Raw genomic sequence first — 23,104 nt, forward strand, 5'->3', positions numbered from 1 at the left:
GATTTTAACATTTTATTTTAATATTCGATTATTCATTACCAATCCTAGTTGCAAATACAGAAATGAGCAGCAAATACAGAAAACAACATCGGAAGTGTTTCCAGGACTTCCGAAGTGGACTCCTAAAAGTGATGGACACATCTGCTTGTTGTTGCTGCTGCAGTTTGGAGTTGGTAAAGTCAGTGATCTTGGAAAATTTGCTAAACTTTAAACGTTTTTTGGTTTATTTTATTAAATAACAAACTTTATTACTGCAGATGCAGCCTGTTAACCCTCTGAGAGACACTGGGCTTTATACGATCTCAAATATCATGTTGTCTTTAGAGCGTCATGACTCCTCAACGGTCTGAGCGAGAGACATGCCGTCTTCTCCTGTTACACTAAATAAACCGCGCTAACAAGCCAGCCCCTGTTCGTGAGGCAATGTATTGTCGATATTGTGCAGGGGTAGGAAACCTTTACTATCAAAAGAGCAATTTTGCCCCCTCTTCCGAGCTCTGATCGCACTGTGGGTCTCCGTGCGAGTGGGCGGGGGCATTAAAAAATGAACGTGATGCTCACTCACGTTTCACTCACTTGGAGCATTGGAGACTTTCCTGCGGTGTAGCCGGCTCAAGGTAAGCAGCGAGATAATATGCGGCACAAGGGACAGGGGGAGCGGCGGTGACACGGTGCGATCCGGGGGTTTCCGATGCGGCGACGTTAGCTGATCCCAGCCGCTATGCCACAGACACTACATCAGCACTGCTGGTCTTGGCTTTGTAGTCTGTGATGGTTCTCAGTCCGGCCTACATGTTCCTTGTGTTGGAGCCCTTGTAATGGGACTCCACTTTGTCCCTGTGGAGTCTCTTAGCACTGCTAATAGCACTCCGGAACACGTACCTGGATTTCCTGTATTCCTCCAGATCCCCTGAGATGTAGGCAACAGTCCGTGCTTTGAGTTTAGCATGGTCGTCAAAATTAATTCAGGGCTTTGGTTTGGAAATGTTCGTACAGAAATCCTGGGTACGACGTCATCGATGCATTTGCTGATGTAGCAGATGATGTACATGTTGATGTCATCATCCTTGAACACGCACCACTCCGTCGTGCTTTCTTAAGTTGCAGTGCGTTGAGCTCTCAGGGCCACCGTATTTAGCATCAATTGATAGACTGGAGTTAAAAATAGCAGCAACTCCACCTCCTCAGCCAAATTCTCAGGGAATGTGTGTATTTATATGACTGGGGGAGTAGATTAATTTAGGCTGACATATTCATCAGGATGCAGGTAGGTCTCACTGAGCGACAATCATTTTATTTTTTTATTTAAGTCTGTGATCTAAAATAGCCTTCGATGACAGTGATCTTATGTTTGAGAGTCCACATTTAATTGTCTTTGTTTGGTTTGTTAATGCAGAGGTTGTGTTAATTTTTATCATATTTCTCTCTGGAATTCTCCCTATGTTAATGTTTGATCTAAAATAATATTAAATTAAAGTATGAATATAAATACAAGAGTCTAAATCTGTATAACAGCAGCCAACACTGGTTATTATAACAACAAACAATACAGTGGATTTATTATTTAGCTTAACAATTTGTGTTGAAGTGCTTTAAATTTGATATGTTTAAATATTGATAAAATATTTTTAAATTTCAAGTTTGTTCAAGTTTTAGGAGGACAGTTGGCCAATTTAGGAGTAACGTCCTGAGTTACAGTCCCCAGTTACCGTATGGAGTTTCACGATGGAGTTTCAATACAGACTAACGAAGACTTTACTCCATAGTGAGCACACCGACACGGATCGTCAGAAAAAATAAAGCGTAACCACTGGTCTCGATCAGTAACATTCTTAGGAGGAATGTGCACAGACACATTCTCTTCCTTGCATCCCTCGATGCTGCAGTGTTTCTTCAGAGTTGTTTTTTGTGGTTAGCCTGTGGTAGCTAACAAGCTGCTAGCTCAGCAACATGCCAAGTGTTGAGTTTGGTGGGGAGTTCGGGTGGTCGGTAGCCTGACGTTGTCATACTCACAATTCTAGTCAGAATGTGAGTCTGATACCGCTCCATTGGGCTGTGATTATGGGGCGTGTGTTTCAACCGAACCAGAAAAAAATTGCCTCTTGTCTCAATTGGATAGACCTACAACCAATCAGAGCAACGTAGTATGTGACGTATATGTTAAGCGACACATTGTGAGTTATTTACTAACGCCGGGTTCACACCGGACGCCAACAGCTGGCTCCCATCCACTCCCATGTTAAACCTTTGTGCGGGTCACACCGGAGGCTGAAGCGCCGCGCCAAGGCTGCCTAGCACCGTTTAGCGATCGTTTCGGCGTTGAGTCTATTTCTTGCGCTTGACGCGAGCGTATTGCGACAGGAAGCACACTGAAAAAAATTTCTAAACGTTATTGATGACATATTTTATATGATATAAATTATCAAATATGCATCCCATACTTTGAATTCCCCTTCTGTTGTCCTGGAGTTTTAATTTTACCAATGACATTATTAAATGTCCCCCTCTGCCCATCCACTACAGCCACACAAGCAGTGATGAAGATAAAAAGAGAGAGGGGGGGCTACCTATTCTCCACATAGGCTTGATTCGAGAACACGTTATTTACCCTCGACACCCGACATTTAACGGAGCAAACAGCGGAGGAGTTCTTCAACATGGATGACATTAAATTAATAATTGAAGTGGAGAAGTACAGTGAGTTTTATGATCCTCGGAACATGCTGTATAAAGACAACACCAAAAATGACAAATTTTGGGATGCTGTTGCTTAATGTTGGAGCAACAAGTAAGTATATGCTTGAATACTACTGGATCAACGGGTGATATTATTAGCGCTGCCCGGCGGTTCTGCGTCACTTCAGCATCCAGTGTGAACAGCCAAGCGCTGGCGCGATAGGGATTAGCGCGGCGCTTTGTTCTCGCCTCCGCGTTCTCTGTTCCTCTTTCAAAATGAATGCGCTGTCGATGTCTTCTAAAACAGACTCAATGGCAGCATCTACACATCTCAGCTCTCCAGCGGCAGGCATGTTTGTTGAAAACGAATTCAACCCAAGCTCACTTCGATGACGTGGTTGATTACGTTACTGTTGATCATCTGTCCATCATCGTATAAAGCCCGCCCTGACAATCTGATTGGTCCAAACAGTTTCTGTTAGGGCATAATTTCTCCCCAACGGAGCGACTCCAGACCGAGCTTCCCGACCTCAAATGTTGTGGGCGGGGCTAAGGTCGTCTGGCATCCAGGCTAGGTGGTCGGTATTATGGATAGAAAGTACGAAACGAGACGTTTCGATAACACATTTCTTACAATGGGCGGCTGTGGCTGAGGGGACACTTCGGCATCTGCATGCCGAAGTGTCCTTGGGCAAGATGCTGACCCCCAAATTGCCCCTCATAGAACAACAAAGTGCTGCTAATAGATGCACTGGGATAATTCCTAAATATAATACTAATAAATGTGAAACTGATGTGTATTCTTATGCAACTTTATTAGCAGCGTCCTCGTAACATGCTACCAACAACACAACAGTTAGTAGCAATGAATAAATCACAAATAAAAAAACTTAAAGTGCATGAAACATATAACTAACCACAACGCTAAATCAGTGGGAGCCCTAAGCCTGTTTCTCTGCGACAACGCGGTCCCATCTAGGGCTAATGGGTGACAATGACACCCGAAGTGTGTTGCTGATGTCCAGTCTACTCTGTAATTTCGTTTTGGTTGCCGTCACAGCAGAAAACCCTGCTTCGCACAGATATGATGTCAGAAATGGCAACAGAGTTTTTAGTGCTGTTGTGCCGATCTCAGGGTATTCCGCCGTGACTTTAATCCAGAACACCGGCAGAGTTGTTTTCTCGAACATACTTTTAAGGCCACCGTCATTTGCAATCTCCAGCAGCTGATCTTCTTGCACAGACATGCTGGATTCACCTGGTTTGTTGACAAATGGGTCCGACAAATACCATGTGGGTTTGTGTTTAGCGAAAAAGTTACGTGACCGAGACAAGCATCTTGACATGCGTAAAGCACGAGTCATAACGGAGAGGATCCGTTCATTTTTCAAAATAAAATGCATTCAGAATCAGATAATAAATAAAACGGAAATATTGTAAGTTGTATATTCTTTCTGTGCGGCCCGGTACCAAATGACCCATGGCCCGGGGGTTGGGACCACTGCTGTAAAGACCTTTGAGTGTCATCAAGACTAGAAAAGCGCTATATAAATACAACACCATTTACAATGGACTGAGTGAAAAAGTCCGCGGACCGACGCTTTTCATAATTTGAGGGTCCTTACTGACCCCCTTCAAGTAATTACGGATATTAAAAGCCCAGAAAATGTATTTTACACAATATGGGCCCTTTAAGAGATGCCTGATAGACACTACACTAGTATAGCCCACCCACTGACCCGTGTCAAAGTGGGTGGTCATATACCAGTGTTAATGCACAACATGAACATATTTTTCCATAACTATAATACGTAAAAATGTGCTCATTAGAGAACAAACCACCACTGAGGTGCATGTACAGTGGCCCAGAGAGGTCAATGCCCTTCAGCTTCAGAAAACGCAAGACGTGTTTAGATATTTTCATCAATTTGACAACATATGTGCTGCAAATACTCACAACTGAATGAATAAACATGCTGCAAATAAATAGAGATCTCCTGCACATAGACAATTACACTACATAGATGCACAACACATTAGCAATAACAAAGAATCTTCACTTTCTGTCTGTTTTGTAACAATCAGTAATTACAGCAAGAAAAGGTGTAGAAATATTTGACGCATATTTAAACTTTCTAGTTTGGTCTTTGATGTCCCTTCCACTAACAACATGGGGTTTATAACCTATCCTACAGTATATGTTAAAAAATAAAAAAGGCCTTTTTGTAGGATGGCTTGAGATAGAAAATGTACTTGGTTACTTGAAGTGAGTGTTACTCTAGCTTCACATTCTGGTCTGCCGACCTTTCAGATGGTGTTCCTGTGACATCAATGACACACTTAAATCAGTAACACAGAGTATTAAGAACTGATTACTGCATCAAACTGGTATCTCCATTCATATATAGTGAATGACTATGGGGGGTAAGGGATACAACTGCTCCAGTGGAAGAGTAGCAGTGTTACTTATGGTCACTGAGCATAGTCAGCACTGGCTTTTATGGTGCATTGAGGGTGTTTTCTATGAAGCTCAACTCTGCACTGTAACACTGCACCACTGGCACTGAACACCCTGGAAAATCCATTCATCCAGAACCTTCCCCCAAGGTACACATTCACACTACACACCGACTCACATTCACTATAATATACAATTATTATAATATTATGTCAGGTTTTGCTGTCTATACTGCCTCAATTTTCATTTTGATTCTATGTGGTCCCCACCCTGCAAACATCACTAACCAAAAGCAGAAGGAAAACCAGGACATACTGGGATTTTTAAAGAGGGGATATCTATTTTCAGCTGTATATTGTATGTACTACTGCTGTATTGGAGCAAGGAGCATAGGAAGTTACTTATTCTTTCTTCTTTGTTCAGTATATTGGTGGGTGGCAACCAATGTCCAGGTCTTCTTCTACGTTTAGGTTATTGACAGGTTGCAAAAGAAGTGAACGTGCATTACCGCCATCTACGGTGTTCTCCTGAGCCCTAATTCTTCTTCCTCTTCTCTCAGTATGTTTTGCTCAATCAAGCCAATTTTAGTTATAAAGCACCTGTTGTACACAGGGATAGATTAATCAAAATGCTGTACAGGAACATCAAAGGAAAACGTAAAATTTCATTAAATAGATTAATTTGTATCTGGCTAAGATCAAGTGTGTGAGGAAGAAGAACAATATGAAGATCAGTATGGAGGCATTTTTTTCGGTTGTTTTTTTACATCTGAAGAAGGGGTTCCATTTACTTCAGTTGTATTCGATTTGGCTTCAACACTGTTTCCCCATTTAACTCCAAAAGTGTTTTTGGGACTCAAACAGTGCATCAATAGTAGTGAGTAGATAATGAGTGAATTTAACTTTCCTCGGATAGCTGTCCCTTTAAGGTGATTAAATGCTGATTTTGTGATTGCTTTAATGTGTGCTTTAAAAGTTAGGTCGGAATCAACTAAAACGCTAAGGTAACGTGCTCCTTTGTGTGTAATCTGTTGTCTTTTAGGTGAGCGGCAGCAATGAGTTGCTAATCTGTACTGCCAAATACAATGTTTTTCGTTGTTGAGTTTTAGGACATTTTGTGACAACAGGGAGAAACTATTCTATTGTTTTTATTGTAACTGCCTACTGTGAAAATTGAGTCTATACAAGAGAATTGCAATAATAACTATTTTAAAGACAAATCCAGTTCTCAAATAAGCAATTTTTATAAAAGGTCTGGTTATTTCTCTGCTATTTACATGCATCAAGGCACAAACTACAAAATTAGAATCGCTGATAATTTGGATTTGAAAAACCTACACTGAGGTGTATGATTTACCTTAATCCTCAACATTATTTAAAATTATATCAAATAAAATATATCAAGTGAAATTGTAACCATGTCATCATTACACATGACTATTTACATTAATATTTAGTAGGCGCTGAATTTATTCAGTCTTCAATGCTGCTGTAGTACAGTTCAAATGAGTCATAAAAATCTACTTTTTTTCTAGACTAACAACCATTGTTTGATGAATGCATAATTTTTATTTGATACACTGCTTTCTTTTTAAAGGATGTGTATTTAACCTCCATAAATGTAAGTGTGTATCTGGTAGGTCTGCTCGATTATGGAACAAATCATATTCACGATTATTTTGGACAATATCGAAATCACAATTATTCAAACGATCATTAATGTGCCCTTATTCTGAAGTCTATGCTTTATTCTTTAAATGACTGGACCGGAAGTACCAGTTACTTCCGGTTCCGGTAAATCAAAATGTCCCCATCTGCCCCCCCACTACAAGCACACAGACAGAGAGAGAAAGAGAGGGGTTGGGGATGGCTATGAGGACCATCATCATTTACCCCCGAACCCCGACATTGAACGGGTTACATACAACAAAAAGCAGAGAATCGCAGGTCCGGTGTGAACAGCCAGGCGGCTGCACGCTGAAGAATGGACGCGGCGCGGCCGCTACATTGTCTGGTGCTGTTGCTCGTCCGATTTTTTGAATCCGAAGTGTTCCCATACAGGAGAACTTTTCTACCCTTTTTGTCGATCTAACGGGGCTGCCCTCCCTCTGCCATTTTCCACTCGCGCTGTTTTTAAAATACCGCCGGTCACCACTTCACGGCTGCTTGAGAGTGAGAGCCAGTCAGCTGGGCCACTGAATGCTTTGGGGGAAGGACTGAATTGCGCATTCGCGTCTCTTTCGAAAAAAAATGCAAAATAATCGTTTCAACTCGATTATAGTAGTTTGGAGATCGTTTGACCCAATAATCGTAATCACCATTAAATTTCGATTAATCGAGCAGCCCTAGTATCTGGTTCACTCAAAATGTTTTACTCTCTCAATTGTTTCTACTGACTGGATCATTGAAACCATGCAAAGAATTAAAGATAGTACTTGAACTCCAATGTTTACAATTCAGAGCTTGTGATCAAATGCTTGAGACGGCTGTATTATTTCCATTAATTTAGATTTGACCTTTTATTAGATAATTCAATATCTACAGGGAGGTCTATTATATACTATGCTTTTTGTAGTGTGTACCATGGAACACTTGCAGGAGGATGTAACATAATGTATCCCAGAGATCACTAAATAGCAAGGTCAGTGAGGAGAGCAAAAAACCCGTCTTTCACTATTTTGTTAGAAGCAAAATTAGGTTAGATGCCTCTCTCCTGCTCATACTAAGTAACTGTACACTGTGTACAAAACAAAGGTAGTGATGCTTAGCGTCATGCTAAGAATGGTTGCAAGCTCCATTATAATTCACTCAATGGGCTTTGATGTTTTGTGCTCTGTGACCCGTGGCACTGCAAAGAGAAGACATTTTTATTATTCAGGTTCCTTCAGCAATTAACCAGTAGTGTGTGTACTTGACTTAATAACTAGCCTTAACCCTTTCTAAGTTAGCCAAAGAAAAATTTATTATTATAATCATTTATAATTTTTCCTGTTTTCAAAATCAAAATGAAAGCTGCTCAACATTGTATATTATTGTATTTCGTTTTTCTTCTAGCGGCCATTCCATAGCTGGCTGCAGTATATAGAAAGTCAAGTGCATGTTGAATAATATTTTCTCAAAGATGGTTTATTCTTTAGATGCTCTTATGACATCGATGTGTGTCAAAAAGTTTGTTTTCTGATGCTAAGCTAAAGACAGGGTGAGAAGCCATTGCGACAGCTGAGAATGATTAGTGATCCGTCCAGTGCATGTATTGGCACCACCTTCACACCAAGATCACTACAGCACACTATTTTGAGGATTTTCATGACAACAGCTCTGCAAATGTAGTGAAGATAGTGAAGAATGGATTTTTTTTTCTTTTTCTGACAGGCACAACTTGCTAAAGGGTCAACAAGTTAGACTAACCCAGTTTCACAGTATACCATTGATATTTATCATATCATGTACATTTGCTTTTCTTAAAAAAGTGGGATCACTTTGAATGTTCCAAACATTAAAGACGATGCAAAGCAGCTGTCAAAGAAGTGCACACTTTAAACACTTTGAGAACACTATTCCTCAAGTATGTTTCCCATTAATAACTTAAGTCCCTCTAATCAGTAATCCTAAAAGACGTTATCTCAATATCTTACACATTATCGAGCCTGACTCTGCATCGTCTGTCCATTAGATAGCTAAAAAACAACAAGTGACTTACAGACACACACTGACCCTGATCTGACCACAGAAACAAAGTGAATTCTTCAGGCAAATAAGAGAGATGGTGTGTGTGTATGTGCGTGAGAGACAGAGAGAGAGACTAATTACCTTTCTTTATCTTCAGAGGAGTGTAAAGAGCCCCAAGATTTACAGAGCAATGGAGTTGGAAAAAAGATTGTGGCTGCCGTTGCTCACTGCTGGAAGCGACAGTGGCCACTCCGAGATGCTCAATTAGAAATGGGCCTAAAGACAAAGGTGATCCACTGGCAGTGAGAGGTTAGACTCACACAAATTAATTTCCCAAGATATGTTACAATTCCCAGGAATCTTTCCATGGTCTTTCTACACTCTGGAGTGTGCACGTTCTCGACTCCCTCCACCTTGGTCTATTTTCAGTCCATCTTTAGATATAGAGTGTCCCAGATATTTTATTTCCTCGAGTCCTAGGTTGCATTTTTTCTAGGTTCAGTTTGAGTTTCTTGGCACATTTCCAGAACTTCTTTCAGTCACTTGTTCTTCAGTGTCATCCCACACCAGGATGTAATCGAACTGAAATCATATTGATATGATATATATATTCATTAATTCAGCCCATCCTGACTCTCTTAAATGAGTAAAATAATTATAGCAGCATTCATTCAGTCCTTCAGCCCTTTCTCATTCCGCTCACTGTCTTTTCCTTCACACAAACACAGTGTCATTGGCAGGGGCAGACTGGGATAATAATTCAGGCCGGGAATTTGACTCCTTTCCAAGCCACCCTTTTCACGCAAAGCATCAGGGGCCTCTTTATAACCGTTGCATACGCACAAAACGGGGCCTGAAACTTGCGTACGCCACTTCTCATGCAAGCATTGGGATTTATAAAATAAAAAAAACTTGACGGGAGAATGTGCGCAGTTGGTGTTGAACTGAAGCAGATTATTGATCTCCTTCATCATTAACATTGAAACCAACAGCGTTCTCTGTGCTTGTGCGACCGGTTCAATAAGAACTTTCATTGGAAAAATATATAAAACAACTTAAGTCACTATTAGTTTTTAATTATATCTCACTTTCAAACTTCTTTTCTAAATACTTTCCCAGAGTGGAAGTTAGCATCCACCGATGTGTGAAATAATCGGTCCGATTGCTCTAAATATATAAATACATGCAGTGACACGTGACGGATGCACACAAATGGAAGGATGAGGAGGAAACGAGGGTTCAGCGATGACTGATCAGCTGAAATAGATCCTATAGATCTGTGATCTTAGATCTCTGAGCTGAGTCCAGTATTAGATCGACCGATGGAACCAAGCAATCCCAGTACAAACACAAGTTCATAAATAGAATTCTGTTAAATTTGATAGATTGAGGACATCAAAGCTGTGTCTGAATTTAATAATGCTGCAGTTTTGGATGATTAAAATACAAAAAGGTGATATAACAAGTTCCCTCACAGTCTGACATTGGCAGCGATTCTTTTTTTGCCTCCACCTTTGAATTAGATATTTTTTAAATTAAGGCTCCATTCTTTGTATCGTCCTCACTCAGTGTATTATCAACAGCAGCAGCGTATTTTTTTTATTAATCACTTCACTGCTGTCCAAATCAATCGCTCTTCATCTCAATCAATCAATCAATCAATCTCCAAGATTCAAGAGTTTTATTATCAAATGCACAGAGATAACATTAAGCAGTCGCTGGCAATGAAATGCTTGAGTCACAGGCTCTCTTTTAACAATGCTCAAGAATAAAAAAAACTAAATCAAAATTTGAATAAAATAGTATAAAATAGAATATCAAAAAATTTAAATATGAAATAAAATATATATCTAAATATATATACAGTTTAAGAAAGAAAAAAACAGTAGTGCCATTTTGTGCAATAGTGCAAATATGCCACTGTGCTTATTTAGTGGAGTTATTGCAGTTGGGAGGAGTTTAAAAATCTTATGGCCAGGGGGATGAAACTGTCTCTGAGCCTGGTGGTGCGGGCCCGGATGCTGCGGTACAGTCGGCCAGACGGCAGAAGGCAAAAATGTTTATTGCTGGTGTGAAAGGGGACTTTAATAATCCGGTTGCTCTTCTTCCTGCACCGCTGGGTGTAGAGGTCCTCCATGGGTGGTAGCGCCATCCTGGTGATTTGCTGGGCAGACTTCACCACCCTCTGTAAAGTCTTACGGTTCAGGGTGGTGCAGTTGCCATACCAGGCGGTGATGCAGCCAGTCAAGATGCTCTCTATGGTGCACCTGTAGAAGTTGCAGAGAATCCTTTCATCCATGTGGAGCTTCCACAGCCTGCGGAGGAAGAAGAATCGCTGCCTGGCCGTCTTCCTGATGGAGTCTGTGTGATGGGTCCAGGACAGGTCATCACTGATGTTGACCCCGAGGAAGCTGCTGACTCGCTCCACCGTGGTCCCGTTGATGGAGAGGGGGGCGTGATGGTAGTCCACGATCAGCTCCTTAGTTTTGCTGACGTTGAGATGGAGGTTGTTGTCCTGGCACCAAGATGTCAGGGGGATGACCTCCTCTCTGTAGGCCTTCTCATCGTCGCCGGTGATCAGGCCTATGACAGTGGTGTCATCAGCAAACTTGACGATAGTGTTAGGGCTGTGGGTGAACACGCAGTCATGCGTGAACAGAGAGTACAGGAGAGGACTGAGCGCGCAGCCCTGGGGGTCACCGGTGTTGAGAGTCAGGGTGGAGGATTTGGTGCTGCCGATCCGCACCGCCTGTGGTCTGCCCGTCAGGAAGTTCAGGATCCACTCACAGAGGGTGATGTTGAGCCCAAGGTCTCTGAGCTTGGTGACGAGCTTCAGGGGCACGATGGTGTTGAATGCTGAACTGTAGTCGATGAACAGCATTCTCACATATGTGTCCCTCTGGTCCAGGTTGGAAAGGGCAGTGTGGAGGGTGAGGGAGATGACATCTGCAGTTGACCTATTTGGCCTGTAGGCGAACTGAAGAGGGTCCAGAGAGTCAGGGAGGGAGGAGGTAATGAATTGTTGGACCAGCCGCTCAAAACACTTCATTATGATGGAAGTGAGTGCTACTGGGCGACAGTGGTGTATAAAGTATTTGAAAACCATACTTGAGTAAAAGTACAGATATCTTACCTGAAAGTGACTTCGGTAATAGTAAAAGTCACCCGTAAGAAAATGACTTGAGTAAAAGTCTTAAAGTAGCTCATATTAAATGTACTTAAGTATCAAAAGTATCTGGTGTTGAAATGTACTTAAGTATCAAAAGTAAAAGTACAAGTACCAAACTTAAACATGCTAAGTGTTTTTTATGGTAGCCCTATACAGACACAAGCAACCCAAAATAATTCTACTAACTTACTATTCTAACTAACTGAAAAATTATAACAAAAATATACATATAAGGTATATTTCTAAACATTCAAACCCCAGATGCTGAGGTTCAAATAGTATTGGACTAGTGCATCTGATCTTCTAGGGACAATAAAGAACCAACACAACAGAATAAACAAGGGCCTCTTAAGTATTCCTAAGATCAATAATAGACCACAGTATAACCATTAAAAAATTGTTAACTGTAAACATCACTAAACTTGGACCTTTCACTTTCTAATCAGCAGCATGAATGATACACAATGCCCCTTATGATAGCTCAGCAAAAGGAAACAAGTTCTAGGCAAACAAAATAAGATAGTTTCTCTTTCGTTAACAAACTGCAGAGTGCTAGTACAGAGAAGAACAGGACAAATTTCAGACCGAATAATAAAGACTGAACTGAAACGAGCTCCTGCATTAGCACCTGGATAATTCTAAAGGGAATAAATGGATGGGGAATGTGCTCGCATTGATCACATCCCTGCCCTTTGTACACACATCGCTACTCCCAATTGGATGGTTTAGTGAGGTCCTCAGAATGGCCCCTCCAGAGTCGGTCATGGCCATGGCGTAATGCCAAGAAGACGATCAAACTGGAAACTAGAGGAAGTACAACTCGTAACAAGGTTTCCTCCGGACGATTAGGGTCTTGCGCTGGACTACCCCCCCCCCCCCCCCGGTAGTCCGGTTGACGGCTTATCTCCCGTCCCGCCCTCAGGTAATCCTCGCAAGGCACCGTCCGTTCTCGTGCAAACATGCACAGTCCAGATAATCCAATATCATGATGAGAGATTGACAATTATATTCAGATTTTAATTTGTAACGAGTAACGAGGTGTTCAATGTCAATGTAACGGAGTAAAAGTAAATCTTTTTTCTTTTAAATGTAGTGGAGTAAAAGTAGAAGTCCTGATGAATATAAATACTCAAGGAAAGTATAGATCCTCAAAAAAATTACTTAAGTACTGTAACGAAGTACTTTTACTCTGTTACTTTACACCACTGCTGGGCGGTAGTCATTCAGGCAAAGGATTTTAGTTTTCTTGGGAACAGGGACAATGATGGTCTTATTAAAACATGCAGGAACTACAGACTGGAGCAGTGACAGGTTGAAGATGTCTGTGAAAACATCTGCCAGCTGATCTGCACACACCTTAAGAGCTCGGCCGGGGATGCCATCAGGTCCAGGTGCCTTGCGTGGGTTAATCTGGTTAAGAGATCTCCACACGTCTTCCCTGGATATGACGGGGGGGGCAGCGGTCCTCCTGGGCCTCTTCGATCTACACAGCCGGGGGGCTGCTCTCAAAGCGGGCGTAAAAAGTGTTCAGATGCTCTGGGAGAGATGCAGACACAACATCAGCACTTCTGGTCTTAGCTTTGTAGTATGTGATGGTTCTCAGTCCGGCCCACATGTTCCTAGTATTGGAGCCCTTGTAATGGGACTCCACTTTGTCCCTGTAGAGTCTCTTAGCACTGCTAATAGCACTCCGGAGCGCATACCTGGATTTCCTGTATTCCTCCAGATCCCCTGAGATGTAGGCAACAGTCCGTGCTTTGAGTTTAGCATGAACGTCACCATTAATACAGGGCTTCTGGTTTGGAAATGTTCGTACAGAAATCCTGGGTAAGACGTCATCGATACATTTACTAATGTAGCAGACGACCGCGTCCGTGTACGTGTTGATGTCATCATCCTGGAACACACACCACTCCGTCGTGCTGAAGCAGTCCTGTAGAGCCGAGTCTGATTGGTCGGTCCACCGCTGAATGGTCCAAGTCACCGGTCTGTCACGCTTGAGTTTCTGCCTATAGGAAGGCAGCAACAGAACTGAAACGTGATCCGATTTGCCAAATGGGGGGCGGGGGAAGGCCTTATACGCACCCTGGAAGGGAGTGTAAACATGGTCCAACGTGTTTGCGACCCTTGTTTCCTTCGTCGCCACCATGTTCCAGGTACTGCAGGTAAGCAGCGCCATGGGTAGTCTCCTTTGTTTGTTGTTGGTGGCGGTGAAAAAGTGTTTTTTTACCGTCAAACCGATGAGCAGAAATTGTTCTCTATCGTTTATAATGATGATAGGGCTCGCTTTACCGGAGTGCACAATACAAAATAAAGTAGAATAAATAACAACAAGATAGAAAAAAGAGCAGAGCTGTGGGAGAGCACGAGACACGGCAGGCTTCCTCGGCGCCATCGTTCACCAAGTGACAAACAACTCAGTTTCAGAAGGTTTCGCCTCCTTCTTTCATCGCTTCATGCCGTGATTCTGTCATGACTCACCTTGGAAACCCATTGGTCAGCAGGATAATTGAATATTCATTAGTTGCTTTGCATTGGCCATTTATGGTTGGATGTGGGCATGAAGAGGGTGGGATATGAGGTACATTAACTTGTGAACGTTCCCAGGTGGACTGTGATTGTTAAATTCATCAGCTGCTAATCAATCGAATCAATCAAATTTTATTTGTATAGCCCATTTTCACAAATCACAATTTATCTCATAGGGCTTTAACATGGTGTGACATCCTCTGTCCTAATGGCTGCTGTACAACAATTTCAGGTGGTGGCACTGTAAGAATGAGACGAGAACTATGTGCGTAGCTGAGAGACGTCACGTCCGATGTGCTTACGTTGGTTGCCAGATAGGTGGATTTCAAAGGTATGTCGACTCAATTGTGGTTCCGATATTATTGCTAAAGGTGGCCAATTGGATCATTTTAGCATATGGCCCAACCCTGGTCTCTACACCATCCTGTCCAAACTGCAGGTCAAAATCACAGCCAGCTCATTTGGATAATTTGATTATTTTCATTTCACCATAATGAACACAGACACAGAGTAGAGGTGCTGATCTTGGCAAGACCAATAATTGATTTGCTTCCTAGTGGGAAGTATGCTTTCAAATTCATAGCATAACAGCTGTTTTGTTACTGAGTTGTTTTATATCAAGATAAGAGAGCTTTTATTCTGAAATGTGTAAAAATTCCTAATTTTATGAAAAACATTGAATGTAAAATCTTCATTGAAGATTACCCAGTTAGAATGAAATAAAACGTGTACTAACTTCACTCTGCACGATAGACTTTCAGCACTATAAAAAAAGACATGTATATTGTAGAACTTTTTTACAATTTAAATTGAGTTATGGTCAGTAATGGTGGAATATGTGAGTAGGCATATTGTATATCAAACAGTCTTGTTGTAATCATAGTCCATGATCAGCTGCCACCACCATCACGATCAACAACATCAAGGCTTCAATGAAAAACAACAGCTCACCACAAAAACAACATACTTTGTTCACAAAACGCACTAAAATCGGTTTGTATTGGGACTATTTTTTCTGTATAAAGTAGTCCCAGTGAATAAAACAACAGTGAGATTTGTGAAAGAGAGGTTGGCTGTAATTTTTAATTGCCATCACTAAATGCTATTGTATTCAGTTCAATTGCATTCAGTGGCCTTTTGGGGCAGCAGCACGTTAACACCAGGCCAGAAGAAACTGGACAGACAAGGTGGATTGTGATCGCAGTGGCAACTGATAACTCACATATTCACAACATTTACTGACAACCCCTTTATCATTAAAACTGTCGTTACTGCTCCCTCCATTTCTCCTGGAAATGTTCTTATGTTAGAATACTTTACATTGATACACTTCTCTATGTTGTTATTATTGGTATTTTGTTGATGTGCTCTGCTACTCGCTGGATCTATTGCACATTTATGTGTTGCATTTCCTTACTCTTGCTGAGTGTTAAGGGCAGAAGTTGCAGCACCTTCTTTAGCCCTATACAGGGTTCATACACATTTTGACCAGTGGATTTCCATGACTTTAAACCAAATTTCCATGACCGAACATTTTGTGAAATCTCGGTGTATTCACGAAAAAGTGACAATGTAGTATTCAAACTAACAATGAGAATTCCAAGGCATACAGTATACTTTAAATTACACAAACCCAAGTATGCCTGCTTATATTTTAGCGTATTTCTTTAAAAGCATATGAATTATTTAAAACTCAGCGTAAATGAACTAGGGATGGGCATTCAATTAAATGGTCTTACTCGATCGTTGGGAGAATTAACGATCGATTTTCGATTAATCATTAATATTTTCATATTAATATTCACTATTTATAGGCTATATTAAAATGCAGTGAAAATAGAAAAAACAAAGCGTGTTTCCTCATTGAGATCTTTATTCGAAGATGAACAACTCTTGTGGCAGTTAAACGGGATCTGTTCACTGGTAACACTTGAAAATATGCGCTGCTGTACTCTAAACTAAGCCCCGTTTGGAGCTAGCTGAATGTGACGGTTCTCGCCCACTCAGTCAAGTTATTGTCACGCCCGAACTCCCGGAACCCCTGACACAGACCCGGGTCTGTCCGGGTTCCCCTCCAGGTGGACTGACGGTCCGTGTGCGGACATGAAGCCGAGCAGCGCAGGTTAGCTCCGGGATACTTTCTCCAAATGCTAACATCCTCGCTGTGCTGCGTTCAAGGCAACTCGGATATTCTGACGTCCTGCCACATAGCGAACATGCAATAGTTTTCATCCATGAACAAATAATGTCATCGACGAAACTCATCGTCTATTAATTATGCCCATCCCTAAAATGAACAACATGAAAATATTAATATAACAAAATTCCATAACTTTTCCAAAACTTTTGGGAGATTATTTTTTTCCATGACTTTTCCAGGCCTGGAAAAACACATTTGAAAATTCCATGACTTTTCCAGGTTTTCCATGACCGTACGAACCCTGCCTATATGAAACAAACTGTGATTTGTGAATATGGGCTATACAAATACAATTTGATTGATTGATTGAGTATTTAGGAAGGCCATCTCAGTCCTAGGATACTACCTTGACCCAGTGTAAGTGGTGGGAAAGAATTAAATTACAGCTTATCAATCATGTCTTATGGAAAACCAGTCCCACCCCCTGCAGGACACCAACAAGTCACTGGGAAGCTCCTTCAATGACAGACTGATACACTCAAAGTGTCTGAACCACACATCTTTACTATCATATACTACTATATCTATCTTACCTCGGTTATAAACTAATCTAAGGGTGCAATAATAATTGTATCTGTGCATTGTCAGTGTCATTTATGTGAAAACCTGGTCAACTGGTTCTGTTTATATTGTATGTTATTCAAACTAAATAAAATGTCCTTGTGTCTATATTGTGTCTTTACTTATGTATTGCTTTTACTGAGCGTTGTCTCTCTCTGAAAGGGGCATCAGGAAAGCAGCTAAGAAATCCTGATATGCCCAATAATGTGTTACAATATTCTGCTGCAGATTCAGATTCACACATCAGCAACACATAGTAGCATAGATCAGTGTCACACTGCCAGTGGCTGAAACAGATTATTTGAACACACCAACCGATTATCTGAGCACACCAACCCATATCAGATCTTAAAGAAGCAATTGCTTCTTTATGATCTGATATATCCGTTGCAACATGGTGGACAATCCCAAGCAACAAGTCATAATATCATTTTGAGGAGAACTTTTACTTGATAACAAATACCACCTACGGGTAGCTGTGGCTCGGGGATAGAGTAGGTCGATCGATCCCTGTGTGCCAAAGTGTTCATAGATGCATAAATGCACTGTATGAATGTGTGTGTGAATGGGTTAATGGCAAACATGTAATGTGAAATGAAGGTCATCAAGACTTGCTTAGCATGTATGTTAATAACAGTCCAATGTCAAGACCATGCTATCAAAATGTATGGGAGAGAGCCACAGATGCACTTTCAATTGTCAAAAAGCGTCTGGGAGGTTTGTCTCTAGATTAGGATTACACTTCGACTATGGGTTGAACTTCTACAATGCACGTTCACGGTATTACACTAACCTCTGACGTCATCAGCTGATATCACCATAGCACAAGATTATTAGATTTATTTCGTTGGAAAATGTTACAGCTGACACATTTCATACAATTGTCTGTCTTGATATCTTCCACTTCTAGGATTGCATCCTTGTGTGATTAGTTATAATATATAATATAATATGGGATCAAAAAGCCGTCCGAGGCAACCACGTCTTGCTTGTCGCAGTGTGCATGGCAACGCTCACAGGCTAGCACAAAGCTTGCTTATTTATACAAAATGCGTTAATAGGAAACCTATCAGTTCCCATTATATAGATGTGAAGCATCAATATGCTGGTTTAATCTTGACAAAAACACAACAACCCACACGATATCAGTAACAGTGCAGGGTTTGCAGTGACCTGCATAAAGGGAAATGAACATGGGTCGCGAATCGAAGTATCAAGACCGAACAAACGTCGCATTGACTCGCTGAGCTAACAAACCGAGCGATGTGTCCGCGGAGAGCTGCTGCTGCTGCTGCAGACAGAGCTGCTGCCTGGAGCCACGATCCTGACCAGGATGATGCCAGTTTTCGAGCCCGTGAGCAGATTAGTCCAACAGCCAGTGAGGAAATGGCTTCACTAGGCAGTAATGAATGGGAGAGGTAACCCACCGCATCCCTCCGTGCGTGAACATATCACAAACCAAACGACACACTTTTCCACAGCACGTCGCAGCAATGTCAGATCAATCAGAAAGCAAAACCACCTTTGCAGGTTGTGGAGGCAAAATTCATCATTTGAACTGGATCTCCTGCATCCTCCCCGTGCACAGAGCATGACGGAACCAAATCGCTTGCCCGACGATCTCTTACCGCATCAGTCCGGAAGTCAAACCAGTGCTCATCCATTTCTGAGAGGCGAGGCTGCACAATGGTGGTTTCCCAATGACGACATCGGCCAAGTGCGAAAGCTGAAACTACAATATCCGTCTTTTTGGTCAGACTACATGGGTTCTCCCTGTGCACCTCCCCATTGCTCCAGCGATGGCGCGACCGCGCTGCACCATCCACATCTACGAGTCTGCGACACTCCCCCCACCCCTTCCCTCCTCCCATCAGCCTCTGTCTTCCATCAGTCTGTTTGAGAGGAACAGATTTCCTACTGCAATAGGAATCTCATTACAGGACACAGCAATCAATTATCTTCTGGTGGCTTCTGCTCAGACTCAAGGAGAGACTCTTGAGTGTGAACATATGTTTCCCAGAGACCCCCGTCTTCTGGTCAGTAACACCCATAGCCCCTCTGCTCCATCTGCATGATTGGCCCCTGCTGTGACATCTTTTGTTTTAGCAACAGGCACAGGAGTCTCGAAGCAATACACATCTGAGCAGAGGAAGTTACGAAATATCTTAGTTCCCTTCCCAAAAACCCACATGTTACAAGTCTTACTACAGAATAATATTCCCTATATACTAATCTGTTCTTTCATTAAACCTATCTAAATACAGAATTTCCCATTACACTACCAAATATTGCTCATTGTGCACAAGCATCATCAGATAGTGTCAACATTAGAAGGAGTTTGATAATTTGGGATGCAGAACTAACTGGTGAGGTTTAGGACCATGGCCTATCAGGGTCCCTATCAGGCACGTGCACAGATATGTTGGGGGGCAGGTGCTCAAACCCCCAAAAAAGGGCACCCATCGCCCAAATTATTTATGAAATTAAAAATAATAATAAAAAATAAATAAAAACACAGAAGGATATTTTTAACTTATATATTTATTTTTGTTAACAAACTAACTCAAATGATCAATTTGAATACATAAATAAATAACAGGCAAAAACAGACAAAACAAAGCCATATTGAATAACCAAATAATATGTTAGGGTTAGGGTTAGTGATGTGATGGGCTCCTCTGGACCAGGTAGGGTTACTGATTCTCCCTCATCTGTTTTACAAGTTGATGGCCTGATCCAAGATAAAAGAGAGCTGCTACCCTGAGTTGCTTGCTGCAGTTCCCTGTCCTTCTGCTTTTGGAGTCTCTCTTTTCTTGGCATTATGCTGCAAATTTTGTAAATGAGATAAATCAATGTTATGCATAATTATCAAGAGTGACTTACATAATCTCTATAAAGCTGACAACACAGTACATACAATTTTTTTTACTGTTTTCTGACAGAGTTGAAGCATAAGCAGCATTACACTAATAATATACCACAATTTACCTCACCAGACTGTCATGTAGCTCAACTTAAGACCTACCTTTCATTTCAATAATTACGATTTTAAATGAAACAAAACTAGTGAAATTTGTAGAACAGTAAAACTGCCCTTAAATAAACTGCCCTTAAATAAACTGCACGCCCGCCCGCCCGCCTGCCTGCCCGCCTGCCCGCCTGCCTGCCCGCCTGCATGCATCTCTCTCCCTCTCTCTCTTCATTAAACATGACAAACGTCAAGGCTTTGAAATCACAGAGTTTTTTGTTTGTTTATTTTTTGGGAAACGTCAGACCAGTTCCGACGTAATGTTTTCAGCGGCGCTAATGTTGTGGTTCATTTATCACCAAACAACGTCGGGGGATTGCACAAACACCTTCATCACCTGTTTGTCTGATGCTGCGGGTCAGAGAAGAAGTGGCTGCAGCCGTTTGGTGCTCAGCTGCATGAGGGCACTCTTCTCATCCAGGGCAAAAGGGCCAGTGCTTGAGCACCACTAGGGGTCTATCTGTGCACGTGCCTGGTCCCTATAATACACCAAGAGGAAACAGAATATCTCCCGTCAATCTTCTTTCCGTTGGAATGTAACGACAATCACACAGGACCCTCATCTTTTTTACAGCAATGTAAAATATGCTCCATTAGAATTGAGCTAAAAGTCCTGCATGAAAAAATCTAAATTATATAGTCTGTACAAAAAGGCACAAGAACAATATAGCAAATGGAGCATAGTCTAATCAACATATTTTTCTCAAAATAGTAGTAGTAGTACTTGTAAGAGCCCTGGCCACCACAATTATTGTAAATAATTAAAACTGTACCGTTTGAAAGTCTTTAAAAATCTCTGATTTGGAAAATGCTAAATGTAAAAAGGTGGTTTTACCACAGGATTGTGGGTTGTAATTTATAATTTAAAGGTCCAGTGTGTACATTTAGATGAAAGGGATCCATTTACAGATACTTAATATAAAATAATCATAGTGATGTTTTCACTCATGTGTTTCATCTAAATTATACAAATTGTTGGTTTATGTACCCTTTTATATTGACATACTTTATAATTACATGGGGGGGGGGGGGGGGGGGGGGATCCTCTCTATGGTGGCCGCCACGTTTCTTGTAGTAGCCCAGACTGGACAAAATAAACACCCTTTGAGTTTTTATGAAAACTGAAGGTTACCACAGTTTCTCTCTCATGCTTGGAAGGGAAGCGTGAGGTTAGGGGTATTCAGCTGCAACATGCAACTTCACCACGAGATGTCACCAAATTATACACACTGCAACTTCAATACATTTTTTTATAAATTGGTCAAATGATCAACACCTCACAATCATAGTCTGCATATATACAGCGAAGCCAATCAATTTTATCTGTATAGCGCCAAATCATAATATACATTTGTTCAAGGCACTTTACATAGAATGTCAAGACCTTAAAAATTATAGAGAAACCCAGCTGTTGCGACAAATGAGCAGCATTGTGGAGAGAAAAAACTCCCTCGTTAACTTGAAGAAACCTCTAGCAGAGCCAAACTCAATGTGGACAGCCATCTGCCTCGACCGGTCGGGGTGACCAGGGAAAAATGGGGAAGAGAGGAGAGATGGGTGGAAAAGAGGGGCGAGACAGAGAGAAGGGTAAGAGGGCTCAATGGATGATGAGAGTTTCCCCAGCATTCTAGATCTATAGCAGCATAACTAAGTGGTGGTTCAGGACTCAACTGATCCAGCCCTAACTATAGGCTTTATCAAAAATAATTGTTTAAGTTTACCTTAAATGTAGAGATGGTGTCTGACTCCTGAACCCAGAGTGGGAGCTGGTTCCACAGGAGAGTAGCCTGGTAGCTACTACTCTTACAGATTGTAGGAACCACAGGAGAGGCTGTGTTTTGGGAGCGAAGTGATCTATTTGGATAATAGGGGGTTATGAGCTCTTTGATATGTGAATGGGCATAATTGTTAAGGCCTTCATATGTGAGGAGCAGGATCTTGAATTCTATTCTGAATTTTACAGGGAGCCAATGCAGAGAAGCTAAGACAGGAGCAATATGATCTCTCCTTCTAGCATTTTGGACCAGCTGGAGGACGGCTGTGGCTCTGGGGTAGAGCTACCAAATGTCGGCAGTTCGATCCCCAGTTTCCCCATATGCATGCCGAAGTGTCTCTGGGCAAGGTACTGAACCCCCAATTGCCCCTCATAAAACAAAAAAGTGCTGTCAATAGATGCACAGAATGAATGTGTGTGTGAATGGTAAACTGTACTGTAAAGTGTTTTGAGTGGTCATCAAGAGCTAGAAAAGAGCTACAGTGAAGGAAATAAGTATTGGATCCGTTGACGATTTTGTAAGTTTGCCCACTGACTAAGAAATGAACAGTCTATAATTGTAATGGTAAGTTTATTGTAAGATACAGAATATAAAAAAAATATCCAGAAAGTCACATCATATAAAAGTTATAAATTTATATGCATTTGATTGTGTGAAATAAGTATTTGATCCCCTAGCAAAACCTGACTTGGTACTTGGTGGAGAACCGTTGTTGGCAAGCATAGAGGTCAGATGTTTCTTGTAGTTGCTCACCAGGTTTGCACACATCTCAGGAGAGATTTTGGTCCACTCCTATTTGCAGATACTCTTCAAATCCTTAAGGTTTCAAGGCTGTCGCTTGGCAATTTGAAGCTTCAGCTCCCTCCACAGATTTTCTATGGGATTAAGGTCCGAAGACTGGCTAGGCCCCTTCCTGACCTTGATGTGCGTCGTCTTGAGCCACTCCTTTGTTCCCTTGGCCATACGTTTTGGGTCATTCACATCCACGACCATTTTCAATGTCCTGGCTGAGGGAAGAAGGTTGTCGCCTAAGATTTCAC

General features: G+C 41.6%; 1 protein-coding gene across 2 annotated transcripts in view; it reads right to left on the bottom strand.

Annotated features, from left to right (window-relative positions):
- The window catches only part of ajm1 (apical junction component 1 homolog), a 34,208-nt gene extending 15,130 nt beyond the window's left edge, over positions 1-19,078 (bottom strand). Inside the window, exon 1 of one of the 2 annotated variants that reach the window (XM_053411869.1) lies at positions 18,890-19,078. The gene's annotated coding sequence lies outside the window, so the exon portion shown is untranslated. Of the gene's footprint in view, positions 1-13,327; positions 13,461-18,889 lie in introns of those variants that run through there. The other variant, XM_053411868.1, reaches the window with a different exon arrangement.
- Positions 19,079-23,104: the final 4,026 nt, after the last annotated feature.

The sequence above is a fragment of the Pleuronectes platessa genome, chromosome 19, assembly GCF_947347685.1.
Source record: "Pleuronectes platessa chromosome 19, fPlePla1.1, whole genome shotgun sequence".
Lineage (NCBI taxonomy): Eukaryota > Metazoa > Chordata > Actinopteri > Pleuronectiformes > Pleuronectidae > Pleuronectes > Pleuronectes platessa.